The 15,652-nt window shown below is 39.5% G+C and overlaps 1 protein-coding gene across 2 annotated transcripts in view; it reads right to left on the reverse strand.

Annotated features, from left to right (window-relative positions):
- RABGAP1 (RAB GTPase activating protein 1) overlaps window positions 1-13,616 on the reverse strand; it is a 154,046-nt gene extending 140,430 nt beyond the window's left edge. The window contains exon 1 of one of the 2 annotated variants that reach the window (XM_059410852.1): window positions 13,526-13,616. The gene's annotated coding sequence lies outside the window, so the exon portion shown is untranslated. The remainder of the gene's footprint in view (window positions 1-13,525) is intronic. The other variant, XM_059410855.1, reaches the window with a different exon arrangement.
- Window positions 13,617-15,652: the final 2,036 nt, after the last annotated feature.

Consider the following 15,652-nt stretch of genomic DNA (forward strand, 5'->3'; position numbering starts at 1 on the left):
ATATCAGGGTCCTGGGATCAAGTCCCGCATCGGGCTCTCTGCTCAGCGGGGAGCCTGCTTCCTCCGCTCTCTCTGCCTGCCTCTCTGTCTACTTGCGGTCTCTCTCTGTCAAATAAATAAATAAAATCTTAAAAAAAAAAAAAAAAAGCGGTATCCCAGAACCTGGTGTACTCCTGGCAAAGCTATATTTGCAACCTCTCTGGAGACCACGAGGAGTAACTGTTTTATTTTTAATCCCTACTTTTATCATTTACCAAAAGAAGTCCCTACTGTAATCCTTCATCCTTCAGACTGCAACTCTAGGTCTAAACCTCATGGATAATTAAAATAAGCTTTTTCCTCCAAACATCCTGCACCACCAGCTCTCTTCCTACTTCTCCTTATAATATCCATCACCATTTGACACACTTTATGTTTTTATCATTTGTTTTTAAATATCATGTAAGCTAGAACCTAAGTCCCACCAGGACAGAGATGTGTCTGTTTCATTAACTGCTGTACCTTAGCACCTGAACAGTGCCTGGCTCCATCCCAGGACACTAGCACATAGTAGGCGCTCAAATACCTGCTAAAAAATTAGGATAAATGGTAAATAAAGATGGAAAAGAACAAGAGCCACCCAATGAAAAGGTAAGATCATCTACTGACTGACAGAACACATGTCACATTTTTGACAGTACAGCACACAATTAAGAGCTGGAAAAATCTAAGTTAGAATACTGGCTGTACTCCCTAATAGTATGAGCTTTGTCATAATGAGCCTTAGTTTCCACAAGTGAAAATGATGTACTATGTAGCTTACAAAACTACTGTAAAAATTACTAAGGAAAATATGTACACCTTATTTATTAACACACGAGAAACAGTATAAGCACTCAGTAGTTACAGCTTTTTTTTTTTTTTTTAAGATTTTATTTATTTGACAGAGAGAGATCACAAGTAGGCAGAGAGGCAGGCAGAGAGAGAGAGAGGAGGAAGCAGGCTCCCTGCTGAGTAGAGAGCCCGATGCAGGACTCGATCCCAGGACCCCGAGATCATGACCTGAGCCGAAGGCAGCGGCTTAATCCACTGAGCCACCCAGGTGCCCCTAGTTACAGCTTTTTAAGCTAACTTCCAGTTTTAAAAGAATTAACAACTATCAGAGCACCTGGGTGGCTCAGTCAAGTGTCTGCCCTCAGCTTAGGTCATGATTTCAGGGTCTTGGGATCGAGCCCTGCGTTGGGCTCCCTGGCTAAGCAAGGAGTCAGCTTCTCTTTCTCTCTCTGGCACATCCCCTACCCACCCTGTGCCCTCTGTCTCAAAAAGTTCAATAAAGTCTTAAAAAAAAAAAAAGAATTAAATTAACAAGTATCAACTGATTAAGGTAATTCAGTTTCAGAAACAGTACTAGGACAAAAATACATAGCTTTCTTATTTTCTACATTCTAATTTCTTTGTATCTAAATAAATGTGAAGGAATACTCTAAATAAAAAATGTTTTACCTTTATATGATACTTTACAGATTACTAAAACATACACATTCTTAATCTCATTTTACCACGTAACAATTCTAAAAGGTAGACAGAATAAGGATTTTTATCCCATTTTAATAAGATAATATACATACATGGATCCTGGTATAGGTAGGCACTAGTTATTTCCTTCTTTTAAACAAGTGACAACCTGGACCCTAGCATATCTAGTTACCAACAGGACCAGATTGGTGAGTCAAGTTCAAGGATGTTTCCTTCTCTATCACCTTTAAAAAGTCAGTAAGTCACTTAAAATGATAGGTGATTTTGTTTACGCAGCCTCCAGCATCAAACCCAAAAGTTCAACTGTTAAGTTTTTCAGAACTTCTTTTACTACTTTTACCCTTATTAACATATAAAAGATCCTTAGAGATTTTCTGATTGAAGATTAGGCTCATGGGGGAACCTAGCTGGCTTAGTAAGTAGACAGGGTTGGTCAGGGTCGTGAGTTTGAGCCCCATGTTGGGCACAGAAATTTAATAAAAAATTATTTTAAAAAGGGGTGCCTGGGGACACCTGGATGGCTCAGTCAGTTAGTTAAGTGCCTGCCTTCAGCATGGGTCATGATCTCAGGGTCCTGGGTTTGAATCCCACATCAGGCTCCCTGCTCAGTGGAGAGTCTGCTTCTCCCTCTGCTGCAGCGCCCCCTGCTTGTGCATTCTCTCTCTTCTGACAAATAAATAAAAACGCTAAAAAAAAAAAAAAAAAAAAATGAAGGGAGGGCACCTGGGTGGCTTAGTGGGTTAAAGTCTCTGCCTTCTGCTCAGGTCATGATCTCAGGGTCCTGGGATCGAGCCCCACATCAGGCTCTCTGCTCAGCAGGGAGCCTGCTTCCTCCCAATCCCCTGCCTGCCTCCCTGCCTACTTGTGATCTCTGTCAAATAAATAAATAAAAATCTTAAAAATAAAAAAATTGGGGGTGCCTGGGATGGTTCAGTTGGTTAAGCAGCTGCCTTCAGCTCAGGTCATGATCCCAGGGTGCTGGGATCGAGCCCCACATTGGGCTCCCTGCTCAGCGGACAGCCTGCTTCTCCCTCATTCTGCTTGCCACTCTGCCTATTTGTGCACTTTCTATTTCTGTCAAATAAATAAAATTTTTTAGAAATTTTTTTAAAAATTAAAAATTTAAAAATTACAAAATAAAAAGGGGCACCTGAGTAACTCAGTGAACTGAGCAACCACCTCTTGATTTTGGCTCAAGTCATGATCTCAGGGTTATGGGATTGAGTCCTGAGTCACGTTCCATGTTGGGCAATGAGTTAGCCTGGAATTCTCTCTCCCCCTTTCCCTCTGCCTGCTGCTCCCCCAGCTAGTACTCTCTCTCTCAAATAAATCTTTTTTTTTTCCCCATGGGTAGTTTATTTTATTCTTTTGTTGGACTGATCCTTTTTTAAAAATTAACATATAATGTATTATTTGTTTCAGGGGTACAAGTCTGAAACTCATCAGCCTTACACAATTCACAGCGCTCACCGTAACAGATACCCTCCCCAATGCCCATCACCCCACCTCCCCATCCTTCCCATCCTCCTCCCCTCCAGCAACCCTCAGTTGGTTTCCTGAGACTAAAGAGTCTTTTACGGTTTTTCTCCCTTCCTGATCCCACCTTGTTTCTTTTTTCCCCTCCCTTCCCCCCCACAAAGCCCCATCCTGCCTCTAAATTCCTCATATCAGAGAGATCATATGATAATTGTCTTTCTCTGATTGACTTAATTCACTTAGCATGATACCCTCTGGTTCCATCCATGTTGTTGCAAATAGCAAGATTCTGTGGTTTTGATGGCTGCATAGTATTCCATTGTATATATATATATACCACATCATCTTTATCTGTTCATCTGTTGATGGACAGATAGGTTCTTTCCATAGTTTTGCTATTGTGGACATTGCTGCGATAAACATTCGGGTGCACGTGCCCCTTCAGATCACTACATTTGTATCTTTAGGGCAAATACCCAGTAGGATAGTTGCTGGGTCATAGGGTAGGTAGCCCTATTTTCAACGCAAATAAATCTTTTCAAAATAATTTTTTAAAAAGAAAGAAAATTAGTCTCATGATATCAAAACTCTTTACAAACTTTTAGCCTAAATTTACTGTTCTGTGCCCTAAGTGACAATTTATACTTAACTATACTTCTGCAAAGATCATGGCAAATAATGCACCTGTCTTGTTAAAAGAAGATCATGTTCATTCTCAATCTCCTCTTTCTTAGAGACCCAGCTAATGGGGAGTAAAATGGAAAGGAAATGGGGCACTTGGGTGGCCCAGTCAGTAAAGCATCTGCCTTTGGCTCAGATCATAATCCCAGGGTCCTGGAATCAAGTCCCACATCTGGCTTTCTGCTCAGTGGGAAGTCTACTTTTCTCTCTCTCTCCCTCCATCTGCCCTCCCCACTGCTTGTTCTCTTTCTCTCAAATAAATAAAATCTTTAAAAAAAGAAGAAAAGAACTGCCCATGATAAAGTTTCTTTTGATAGTCCTTCAATAGCAGTGGGCTCCTGGGCAATCAGTGTTTACTTTTTAAAAACTCATTTTTTGGACAAAGTACTATCAGATACTAACATTCAGAGGAGTAATATAAACAGCAAACTTGCAGTGACATGAATTTGCTTATGTGCAATTAGTAGAAGCAAAAATCACCTCCCAATAAGTGACCTACCTAACTCAATAAAAGAGGTGTGAGTGATACTTGTAATTGAACTTGACATGCTTGAGACAAAATGTGCTAGTTCCCAGCCACTATTCCAGGGCTCTAATTCATCTTTATTTCCTTGAAACTCTTTCCTCCCAAAGTAATATTAACCGCCTCCACACCACTTTCATGAGGACACTCCAGTCGAAGAGAAGTCTCTCTCTCAAAAATCTGGCTCCTCCATCTCTCACCAACCCTTATCGAACCTCCTCTTTTTAAAACTTAATTTAAAGCCTCATCTGTGGGGGCACCTGGTGGCTCAAGTCAGTTGAGCATCTGCCTTTGGTTCAGGTCATGCTCTCAGGAGTCCTGCGACTGAACTCCATGTTGGGCTCCCTGCTCAGCAGGGAGTCTGCTTCTTTCTATCCCTCTACCCCTCCACCTACTCCTTCTCTCTCATGTGCTAATAAAGAAAGTCTTTAAAAACACACACATGCGCGCGCACACGCACACACACACACAAAACACCTCATCTGTGGCCCTGAGTATTTTACTCTCTGAGTCATTTTTTTAAAACTTTTTTTAAAAAAAGATTTTATTTATTTATCTGACACAGAGAGATCACAAATAGGCAGAGAGGCAGGCGGGGGGGAGGGGAAGCAGGCTCCCTGCTGAGGACCCAGGACCCTGGGATCACGACCTGAGCCAAAGGCAGAGGCTTTAACCCACTGAGCCGCCCAGGGAGAGAGAGAATCTTAAGCAGGCTCCATGCCCAGCACGGAGCCCGACGAGATCACGACCTAAACTGAAATCAAGAGCCAGACACTCAACCAAATGAGCCACCCAGGTGCCCCTGTGTTTTCCTTTCTATTTTGTATTAAGTGTCTGACATGTGCCAGGCACTATGTATAATGTTATGGTGAGGAATAATAGGTAGTCTTTACCTAGGATAGGCTTACAGTGGTACAGAAAATGGACAGATGAGCAGGAAATTATAATACAGTGCTTGGTATAATAGAGGTATGCAAAGGATGTTGTGAGAATACACAGGACAGTTCTGCTACATGTATTCATGACCATCTCAAAATCAATTTCATGTAAACCTCTGTCAACCACACAAACATATTCTTTCTTCCTCATAGGTTCCTTATCCTGGTTAACAACTACTGATCCAAGACAGAGATGTTCTCCCCTGGAACACTAATAGATTTTGGTTCTAAAACACCCCAATCTTATTCTCCGACATGCTTCATGTCACTGACTCATGAGTACCCTATTCTCTTTCAACTAAAACATAAATTTCCTTTCCTAGACTCTCCCTATGGGGCTCCTGGGTGGCTCAGTTGGCTAAGCAACTGGCTTCAGCTCAGGTCATGATCCCAGGGTCCTGGGATCGAGCCACACATCAGGCTTCTTACTCAGCAGGGAACCTGCTTCTCCCTCTCCCTGCTACTCCGCCTGCTTGTGCGCTCTCTCTTTCTCTCTCTCTGTCAAATAAAATAATAATAATAATAATAATCTACACTTTTCCTAGTCATTGATTATCAAGTATCTAAAATTTAGATCTGATCATATATCCCACCCTTTCCTCAAAACCTTTGACTGCCCCTGACTGAAAACAGAATAAAACCCCAACTCTCATTAGTCTTCAAAACAGGGAAACAGTCTATCATTCTAGTCTTATCTCCTTCTATCTAACCATACCAGAAATGCACCAAATATGTCATACATTTTTATGCTTTCAAGCCTTTGCCCATGTTGTTTGCTAATCTAGGAACAGGTCTCCATTTCCCCAGGTAGTTCTTCTCCCTCACCAGCAATCTTATGTTACAATCAAATATCCAAACTCCCCCTTTCCTTTCTGCAATATTCATTATTTCTCTCAAGGGCTCCCTAAGGCTTTTGCTTGCTTTTTAATTCTATCACAAAATTATAGCATTTATCACACAGTAGAATAATATTATACCTCTTCCCTACTCCAACACATTGGTTGATCATTTTATTCCAGAAACAATTACTAAATAAAAACCACTACAGTAAACACTGGGAATACAATGAGCACAGACAGTCCCTGTGAACTATTTGTGGACTGGGATCTTGGGTTTTATTCGTATTATCTTTATATCCTTGTTTACTAACAGCCTTACATAAATTTGGTTGAATAATACTCTTTAATCAGTGTTTAACTGGTAGGAGGACAGATGACAAATATGCTACACTACATACATGTGACTTGGGGATATGGATATGGATGGCAACTAGAATGAAGAGACTCAAAAAGACTATCTTTGGGGGCGCCTGGGTGGCTCAGTGGGTTAAGCCGCTGCCTTCGGCTCAGGTCATGATCTCAGGGTCCTGGGATCGAGTCCCGCATCGGGCTCTCTGCTCAGCAGGAAGCCTGCTTCCTCCTCTCTCTCTCTGCCTGTCTCTCTGCCTACTTGTGATCTCTCTCTGTCAAATAAATAAATAAAATCTTAAAAAAAAAAAAAAAAAAAAAAAAGACTATCTTTGAGTGTGCCTCGCTGACTCTTCATCAAGTTCCCAACTGTCAAACTCAAAACCAGTTAACACTGAGTCAAAAAATAGATCTTAGATTGCCTTCGGACCAAAACACTCATCACTTCCTTCACAATACCCATCATTTTTGTTGCTCAATCAGCGAGCAAACTGAGTACAGCTTTAGGGAATCTTAAAGGGGATACTTAAATTATCTTGCTAAATATAAAGAAACAGTAATACTTATTAGTTCCTACTACCAATTATATGGCCAACACGGTACTAAAAAGCTATATAAGCATTATTTCTAATGTTCACATAAACTTGAACAGATACTGACTTCTTATAACGAACTCAGTAGACTCAAGCTGAGACAGGTTCCATAACCTGCTTAAGTTCACGCATAAAACTGTAGGCACCTCTGTCCTTTTCTGGAATGCAGCTCTTCTCCTTGGTGTCCTTATCTCCATTATCTCCCCATTCTAATCCATTCTCTATGTTAGGTACCAGTTGTATCTATCTAAAACACGGATAAGGTTACTCTCTGTTCAGAAAAAGACAAAACAGGAAGGAAGAGAATCAAATCTCAAAGATGCTGTAACAGGCTAATTTCTCTGGGTCTGTAGCACTTTAAAATTAAACAGCATACTAAGAAGTTATTATTATTTTTTTAATCACACTATGTTAATCTCAGCTTTTTTCTTTTTTCCTTGGCTCAGATGTTTTCCTGCACTAGTTTTCACATGAGTTTCTCACAGCCTAGCCCTGGGAAGGGTGGGACAAATTTAACAAAACTCAATGGAAAATCATCCCTTCTTTATAAAAATAAATTCCTTTCCACCACTAGTAATTGCTAAACAATAGATGTGTCTTTCTTAAAGTCTAACTCTGAATTTGGAGGCTGTTTCTTTGAATTATTCTAGTCAGCTAAGAGAACCATATTAATTTAAGCCTTCTGAATAATTTCAACTTAGCTTAGAAAGCCAGAAACAAAAGAAAACAAAACAATCATTTTGGGCCTACAGCAAGTAAAAGCAAGAAAAACCAGGTTATCTAAAAGTCATCATCAGGCAAATTTTAACCTGCAATTCACTTCCTTCAACTATAAAGTGATTGTTTTAGTTCAATTCCAGAAAAATTTAAAAGGATAATTTAATTATAGGAATATAGAAATTTGTAAGACAGAAGGGTTTACATTTAATTTTAAAAAAGATCTTAAAGTTTTAATCTTGTTAAATTGTGGCTAAATATATATTACTATTTTACCCATTTTTAAGTGTACATTTTGTGGCATTAAGTACATTCACATTATTGTGCAACTATCACCACCATCCACCTCTAGAACTCTTTTATCTTCCCCAACTGAAAGTCTATATCCATTAAATACTAACTCCCATTCCTCCAGGCAACAAACACACTATTCTTTCTCTATGAATTTGACCATTTCAGGTACCTCATAAAAATAGCAGAATCACATAATATTTGTCCTTTTGTGGCTGGCTTATTTCATTTGGTATAACGTCTTCAGAGTTCACCTATGTTATAGCATGTGTCCTAATTTCCTTTCTATTTAAGACTGAGTAATATACTATGGAGTATATATACTAAATTTTGTTTATCCATTTGTTGTTCGATACAATTTTTTTTCCTTAAAGATTTATTTATTTCAGGGAAGGGGGGGCCCAATGCAGGGCTCCATCCCAAGACCCTGAGATCATGACCTTAGCTGAAATCAAGAGTCAGATGCCCAACTAACTGAGCCACCCAGGCGTCCTGGTTATACAAGTTTTTAAAGCCCAACTGTTAACATTTTAGGATCTTTAAGGTAAAACTCACAAAATTAGTAAAGGGCCCTAAGAAGACAACTAGTGTTTCCAGAGTTACTTTTCACTTTGTCATGGGTAACAAAGCTTTAGTAAAGTTAATAGTCTGGTACAATATTTAAAAAAAAATTAACTCCTTGGTCCTTCCTGATGTGACTTAAACAATGTTGTAGCTTCAGTTTTCTCTTATGAGAAAAAAGAGGAATGAACATTTCTATTCTTTCTTCATTGGGAGTAATCAGGAAGAGGGTGGGGAGATGCCAGGTGCTGTCCAATCTTAACCCATGATGTAAGCATAATCAGTTCCATTTCTGTAAATGAAGAAACGGCATCTCAGAGGTATTAAGTAGCTTACCTTTAGTCACACAGTAAGTACAAGACTTGGGATATCTGTGTATTTCTGATTCCAATGTTCACACTCACCCCCTATATCTGACACCTCAAGATGAAGGGTACAGGAGGTTAAGAGTGGAAGAAATGGACATAAAATAATTCATTTAACTCTGAGTTGATTATCTGAATGCAGTACTGCTGACAGCTAAAAGGGGGGAAAATGTAGGTGGTTTCCCTATGTTCCTATGGATATTTCAGGAAACACCACTTTAATTTTTTCCAGAACTCACGGTGTGATGACTTTATGCCACCTCAACACAGTATCTCCAAAACTAAAGATTTAAATTATTCGGATGCCATTTCCACAATAGAAACCTATTTCTGGGAACAATGAAAGTTAGCTCATTCAGAAAGTCAGATTATGTCTGCCCTCCCTAGTATAGATTTGAAGGGAAAAAAAAAAAAAAGTTTTCTCTTTTTCCTGAACAGATTCCTAAGGCATAATGATTTACATTAGTACTTTATATATCTGGAAGTATGAATTTTTAAAATTTATTTGAGAGAGACAGAAAGTGAGAGAGAGAGCGAGACAGATCACAGAGAGGGAGGAGAGGGAGAAACAGGCTCCCGCTGAGCAGGGAGCCCACAGTGGGGCTTGATCCCAGGACCACGGGATCACAACCTAAGCTGAAGGAAGATGCCCCATCAACTGAGCCAACCGGGCACCCTCTTTACTATAACCTCTTTTTTACTTTTAGGGAAAAGTGTGTATCCAAACCACAAATGGTTGGTGGATCCACACTTGTTTTCTGCACCTTCTGATATAAGATGGCCAGAATTACACAAGGTTGATGAACATAGGACAAGTGTGTTGAATAAGGGATGGGCAAACATTTATTACACATTTTCATCACAGTACTGGAATAGACACTGTGTGAGAATATTAAAAAATTCACAAATACTAAGTTCCATAGATGTTTTTAAACCTATCTGAAAAGATTGGTTCTCACAACCAAAAGCAAAAAATTTATAAAGATTTGTTTCTGCTAGGGAATAATTTTTGCAAAGAAGTATTAGCTTTTGAGGTTAGACAGATTTCAGATTTTTCTTCAATTCATAGAGAATTCAACAGGTAACTACAATAAGGATATAACCATTTCTCTTGTATAGATATATCAGATGTCTATTCACAGAAAATGGTGTGTCACAGCAAAAGAGATTTACATGACACATTCCTACTCTTACATTGCCAGAATCCGTTCATCAGCATCCTCTGAGGGCATAAAACAGTTTATTACCTCTACAATAAAAAACATGAAAATGATTAACTCAAAGCTCTTCTCAGTAGTATTATACAAATCCCCAACATTTAATCCAATTTAGCCTTGCATGCTGTCTCTTAATACCCATGATGATATTTAAAATATGCTCCCCCCAAAAGATTCTGTATATCAATTCCTTTTTCTGATACAAGGGCCATCTTCAAAAAAAAAAGGGAAAATGAGATTATAACCACAGGTTGTTGGTTGTAATTTCCAAAATGTATAAATAAGGAAATATATGTATAATCTTTATATATTGTATATAAAATTATAAATATATAAAATTATATGTTACATATTTATAACTTTATATACTTTATACATAAAATATAAATTTTTATATTTATAATTTTAAATATAATATACATTTTGTATACCTATAAGTATATATGAAATAATTGTTATATTTAATAAATTTTACATATTATATATAAAATAAATTTTTTAAATAGTCAAATTATTGTTAAAGCTTTAGAGTTAGTAACATTTTGTTAAAGTTACCACAGGCTCTAGTTTGCTAATGTACCTAAAGAAATAACAGATTTTAGCATGGAGAAAAACGTATTCCTACAAAGATTAATGGATTCCTAGGAGTGGTGATTTATAACATAAAAAGGTGATGCAACCTTAACTGGAGATCTGAAACAACCATGCGTGGACTCTTATGAGTGATGTGGACCTCCCAATCTGGCAGCACAACCATATATTTAAGAAGATACACCTCCTGCTTCAGAGGGCATGGTAGTATATACTATTTAACGTCAGGTATGAACTTAGAAATAAGGGCTTTATTTTTACATGTGATCCACAAAAAAAGGAATTTGGGGGAAAAGTTAGGCCTCATAAAACTCTACTATGCTGGAAAGGCAATCGTCAAGAGAGTCTCATTGATGACTACCTCAGAAATACTGGTTGCTTTTGAAAAGAGGGAAACTTCCAGGCTAAATTCTGTAACTAAAGTGTTCGTCATGACTTGCAAACTGTCATATTTGTTCAGTTTCTGTATAGGAAGAGAAACAAAGTTATTACGGTCAATAAGAGTGGTTTTAAGCTTAACCGTCTATCCAGTATTATTTTGACTTAAAAGTTTTCCAAAGAATCAATATCTCTCAGAAACAACGCAGCACAGAAGGTAGAGGGTGGGGGATGGACTGGGTAACCAATCTATGCAAAAAGGAAATAGCTGTTAGGTTGCTGCCCACCGACTTTGAGTCCTTGGCCTTGGATTTTCTTTCTGGGATCTAACTATGGAAAACCAATAAAACAAGGCAGTTGCATACAAAGTACCCAAATGTCATGCCAAACCCTTCTTTAAGTATGTTGGTTAAATCAGCACTTCGATATTTAAGTTCTAACTCTATGAAAGATTACTTATGAGTTCATTTACTCCACATGCTTGAGAAGTCTAATCATATCTGATTACACTGAAAACTACAAAGATATTATGGGTAGCCTACACCAGAACTTCAGCACACCACTGTCTATAAAGACACTCAACAGCAGCACTGATTTAAACTGATTATTTTCTGAAGCCTGTACTCAAAGATTACTTGTTTAATTACTGCAAAATGATGAGACCTTCAAAATAGGCTACACATTAGCTGGAAAGACGGTCAATAACAGTGACTTCTTAAAAAGAATTTGGGCTGGAAAGTTTAACTGGAAATACACTCAAAAGAAAATGACTTCTTCAAAGAATCTGGGCTGTAAAGTTGATATATATTTGGAGGAACTCATGTCTCTTCGTGTAGATAATGTGCACAATGCACTTCTTTCAATATGTAATGTAAAAGGTAGGAAACAGGTGTCTTCACTCTCACAGTGTCCCACTAAATTACTACTCAATTCAAATTAAGGACGTGTCAACAGCTAATAAAACACTATTCCAGTAAGACCAAAAAGCACAAAAGTTGTAGGTTAACTATCCAAACAAACATATGCCTTAACACCAATGACCTAACTTAATCAACAGTAAACTGGGTTATAAAACAGAAAAGAAGTACACTACAACATAGCAATAGTTCAATTTTAATTAGGAATTTGAGTTAACCTGTATTCAAGCTACATGTAAATTTTAAATGTTACTAGTAAATACAAAACAGTCATGGATACAAATCTAATACGATCTGAGATCGATAAAGGAAGAACATAAAGAACGCTTTACCATATTATTAGTTTTTATAAGTAAACTCTACTTAAAAACCTTCAATATATATTAAAATAGCACCTTATACACGTTGAATTGAGGCCAACAGGTCCTTCATTTAAAAGAAGTTTAATGTGTACTTTCTTGGCATTTAACTTTTTTTCAACTTTTCAAACATCAGTTTAATGTGATAAACACAGTGCAATTCACCCTCCGTTGTTTTCTTTTTAAATAAACAAAGCAGCTAGAAACAGAAACATTACACTATTCCAGGCACTTGTACGGGAACACAGGTGTTTATACGGATGAAAAAAAATCAAATGAATGGTGAAACCATGCCCGATAGTTTTTTTCCCCCTACTAATAAAAACCACAAAAGCCAAAAGATTTCAAATTCAAGTTGGAACACGATTTTAAACTAACGAAGCACTAGTAGCATGATCACTTAACACGGTCTTCTAGCACTTTTGCTTCCACGATAAAGGAGTCTCCGAGAAAGCTTAAATACGGAGATGCCTGTAAAACAGGTGCAGATGCTAACAGTCGTTAGAAGAGCAGGGACCAAAGTAGTACTAGGCAATGGACAGCGAACTCTTACTAGTCTGGGGTTATCCTCTGGCTCAACACCTGAAAAACCCTAAGGGTTGCTGAGAACCAAGACGCAGCAACAAGGTACTGGGAGCAGATACTTAAAGGACATGGGGAGAGCGAGACACTTGAACCGCAGGTGGGAAAATGAGACAGAAAGATCAGTACAAGTTGGCAGGCCAGCAGTAAAAGAAAGCAAGTCTTTCAAATTTGGCGCAGCCCACGAAGCTAGCTTGAGGCCCAAGCCAGCTGAAGTCCTCATCAACTGGTAAGAGGGAGAAACTGAGGCGGAGGGAGCAGCCAGATTCCCAAACAGGACCTGGCCCCAAATTTGAAAGTCGAGAGACAATCCGGCTTTGCCTGTGGGTCAGAGGGACTGCAGCAAGCCCAGGACTCGGTAGACAGACACCCACCCAGACAGGGGGAACCGGTTTGGGCAGGGGCTGCGAGAATGCTCCCGCCTGCGCATGCGCCCTCTCCCCTCCGCCACAGCTCCCCCTCCCCCCAATCACGGCTCCCCTCAGAACCCGGCTCGTCGAGGGAGGTGAGCGCAGTCTGGCCGGCCCAGCCCCGCGGGATGAGAACACAGCCGGGCCCCCAGCAGGGACTGTCACAGGTTCCCCCGGGCTTGGTGGATAGGAGGATGGGAGGAGGAGGGGAAACGCGGCCCTACCCGACCCGCCGTCTCCTCCTCCGCCGCCCGCCGTTCGCCGTCCCGGAGGCTCCGCCGCCTGGGCCTCCCCAGCCGCCCTGCCCCCGCCCTCCCCGCCCCCTACTCACGTGAGAACAGCTTCTTCCGCCCTCCGCCCCGCCTCCCGCCCCGCCTCATAGGCCTGCGGAGAAGCCGAACAGCCCCATTGGCCCAGCAGCAGGCGGCGAGGGCGTACTTCCTTTCCTCGAAGCTCCACCTGGGCTTTTTACCCTGCCACGGGAGTCTGCGCCTGCGCCGAGTCTGCACTCCTGAAGGTGGGCTAACGCTGTGCTGTGTTTGGACTCGGTCGGGCCGCGGCTGTGACTGCTTCAGGGACTGGAAGCAGGATGACAGGGGACGGGGGAATCAGGCTAGCTAGCACCTGTTAGCGCCTGAAAGGAGGTATCCATGCAAAGACTACTAGTGCTGCAGCAAGAAATCTGCTCACCTTTCACGTTCAAGTGCTGCTTCAAAAGCAGCCTTAACAACGTTACTCGACTCACTTGGCCTTTATTGAAGGCGTGCATTGTGATAGGTCCTTTTATAGGTATCTCATTTGGCCTTACCACAAAATCGAGAATGTTCGATTTTTCTCATTTTATAAAGGAGTCCAGCCTAAGTAACAATTCAGTCCAAAAGCCAAAAATGTTTGCCTCAAGTCCATGGGCCACTGGCAGCAACACAGTTGCCTTGAGGTACTTGAGACACAAAGAACAGACCAGAAATAAACAAGTTTGTTTCAGTGTCACCTGAAGAGGGGCTGAAATTTTATCTTAAAATCATTCAAAAGTAGGGCACCTGGCTGGCTCACTCCTAGAGAATGTGACTCTTGATCTCGGGGTTGTGAGCTCAAGCCCCACGTTGGGTTTAGAGGTTATTTAAAAATCTTTAAAAAAAAAAATTAAAAAGTGATCTATAGAGCAAAAGTAATAAGATGAGATTTAAAGTCCTGAATAACTTTACAATGTAGCTGGTAACAGAAACAATGGCTACTAAAGGTGCTAGTAAGTTATGACAACTTATAAAACATACAGCCTTACTCTTCCTTTTTCTTTATTAAAATAGCCTATGCTCTTTTCCTGGTGAATGAGTCATGTAATGTTTTCCTGTGGATAATGTATCCAGACCAACCAGAGAAAACACAAAAATGTTGTGCTCTGTTGCAGTCCTCTATGTGACTTGTCTACTATTACAATAGACTTGGCTGCACTCCCGCAGGAAAATAGCTTTGTTCTTTTTCTCCTTATACAGTTACATAATAATACACACCCATTTTAAAGTAGTTATTTCAAATAATAGATGCAATATTAGGAAATCTTCTGAAGTCTTGAAGCATTTTAATATTTTGTTGACTATACATTCGTGTATTCTTTGATTCACTATGTATACCCCAAATATATATGTAAATCTTAATATAAGCTTTTTAAATAAAATTTTATTACAGATTCAGTACAGTATGCCTTGGAGAATAGAAAACAGAGACAAGCTACAGTAACAAATAAAACATCACATTCCCACCACCAATGTTAATACCGTAATGCAGATCCTTGTGTGCCAACATAGTTTTTCAGAATGAGATCACGTGGTTTAGCAATCTGCTTTATTCAATTAATATCCACCTTATCATTTCAGTATATTTTCCCCACATCCAATTCCTAGATCACATCCAATTCTCTTTCAACCTAAATATATTTTTACAGTTGGCTTTCCCAAATCATGTAATATTTCAATTGTTTGCCTCTTATCTATTATCTACTATAGTCAAATACCTTGTTGGCTGAAATATATTTTTTTAAAGCTAGTTTTCCTAAATCAGTATCCAATCCAGGGCCACACACTACATCTGGTTGTTCTATCCCTTAAGTATATTTTTACTCTAGCACTTAAGAAAAATACTAAGATACAGGTTTACTGAAGAAATCAGGCCACTTGAGTGCAAAATTTCCCATTCTCTGGATTTGAATGATTGCTTCCCTAAGAGGTTATTGAATTTGTTCCTCTAGACCTGGTATTTCCTGGAAACTAGAAGTTCTGTTTCAAGGCTCAGTAGATTAATGTGGTGAGTTAGAGCCAGAATGGGAAAATCCATGAATGCTAAAATGAAAAGGA

The sequence above is a fragment of the Mustela nigripes genome, chromosome 9 (genome assembly GCF_022355385.1).
Source record: "Mustela nigripes isolate SB6536 chromosome 9, MUSNIG.SB6536, whole genome shotgun sequence".
Lineage (NCBI taxonomy): Eukaryota > Metazoa > Chordata > Mammalia > Carnivora > Mustelidae > Mustela > Mustela nigripes.